Below are 1,802 nucleotides of genomic sequence, written 5' to 3' on the forward strand. Positions count from 1 at the left end.
GCTTTCTCATTCAGTGAAATGGGGATATTAATGGTACTTAACTTACAGAGATGTTTTGAGGACTAAAACATGTGATTATTCTAAAACTCTTAATTACAGAAAGTGCTTGAAATGGTGGCTTGTAACCTTGGCTGTGTATTAAAATCACCCAGAGAGCTTTTTAAAAATATCAATGTGCTATATTCAGCATTACAGCTCTGCTAAGTCAGAACAGTGATTTGAGCTCTGACAGCTGACTGGGAGTGTCATAATGAAGACATTCAAGTCTGGCTTCTCCCACCTTCCTCAAGAAGAGCCCCATATAGGCTGGAACCTTGCAGATGGATTTTGAGTAGTCATAACCTTCCCCATATCAATACAAATGTGCATAAATATCCTAAAAGAATAGAAAAGAACAATTTTCATTAGATTGAGTCACAATTTCTAAGGAAGAGTCAAAGAAACTGAGTTGTTCTTTATCTTGCCATGAATGATAGCTTAATCCAAGTGGACACTATTTCATTGCATATTCCACCTGAGGAGAAATTTACCAAGGATTTGGTGAAAATGTGTGTGGATGATGTGGTCTGTTACCAAGTTCAGAATGTCACCAAGTTCAGAATGCCACCATGGCAAACATCACTAATGCTGATGCAAAGCCCCTATTTTGGCACCAAGAAACTTTCTCACGTCCTCCCTGACAGAGATGATTTTGGACACAACATACCATGTGCTCTGGATGATGCCACTGATGCCTGGGGGACAGAAATAGAATGTGAGGAAATTAGGAATGCAAACTCTTCTGTGCAGCTCCCAAGAGCCACAGGTTCAGAAGCACAAGTGTCCCACAGAGGGAAGGCCGGTGCAGCTCAGAAGGAAATGGCTGCCTCTTGAGCTCTGAATAAAGCCTCAATGGTCAGTATCTAACTTCCTAGCACCTTTGGATCAGGAACCACCAAGCATCAACCACCAGAGGTGCAGAAAAGAATGCTAGGATTGTCTTTCTCTATTCCCAGATACATGGTGAGGCATTGAATTAGTTTTCCGTGGCTGCTGCATCAAATTACCACAAGCTTGGTGGCTTAAAACAACATTTTCTTACAGTTCTAGAAGTCAGAAGTCAGAAAATGGGTCTAATGGCCTAAAATCAAGGTAGTGGCATGGCCACATTCTATCTAGAAGCTCTAGAGGAGAATACATTTCCTTGCTTTTTCCAGCTCCTAGAAGCTGCTCACACTCCTGGGCTTGCAACTCTCTTCCATCTTACAAGTCAGGAATTGCATCACGCTGACCTCTACCTCCACTGTCATGTCTATTTCTCTGACTCTCCTGCCTCCCTCTATCCCTTTTAAGGGCCTTCATGTTTACACTGGGCGCACCCAGACAATCCAGAATAATTCTCCATCAAAAAATCCTTAATTGTATCACATCTGCTAAGGCCCTTCTGCTATGTAAGGTAATATACTCACAGGTTTTGGGATTCAGATCTGGACATCTTTGGGGAGCCATTATTCTGTCTAGCACAGAGAGAATGGGACAAAGCACTGAACTATAAAGGACAAAGAAATTAACTTTCAACAATGTAGGGAGAATAGGGCAGGGTAACTGGAAACTTCCCCTCCCTCTTTGCTACATGTTGACTATGGTGCGTCGAGAAAGCATAGCAGTTGAAAGAATTGTTAGCCTGGAAATACCAAGAGACATACAACTTGGTGATTTAGGTAAAAAAAATAGCTTATAATATTTAATAGTTTTTTTAATCATTCAGAAAAAGTTAAATTATTCCTCTTTTACAGCATCACTCTGCACGGTGCAAGCAAGAA

General features: G+C 41.2%; 1 pseudogene; it reads left to right on the forward strand.

Moving 5' to 3' along the window:
* Positions 1-465: 465 nt before the first annotated feature.
* On the forward strand, positions 466-873 carry LOC148164093 (stomatin pseudogene; annotated as a pseudogene).
* Positions 874-1,802: the final 929 nt, after the last annotated feature.

This window comes from Eumetopias jubatus, unplaced genomic scaffold, assembly GCF_037043125.1.
Source record: "Eumetopias jubatus isolate StellerSeaLion01/CBP00866 unplaced genomic scaffold, mEumJub1_p1.0 scaffold_6, whole genome shotgun sequence".
Classification (NCBI taxonomy): Eukaryota; Metazoa; Chordata; class Mammalia; order Carnivora; family Otariidae; genus Eumetopias; species Eumetopias jubatus.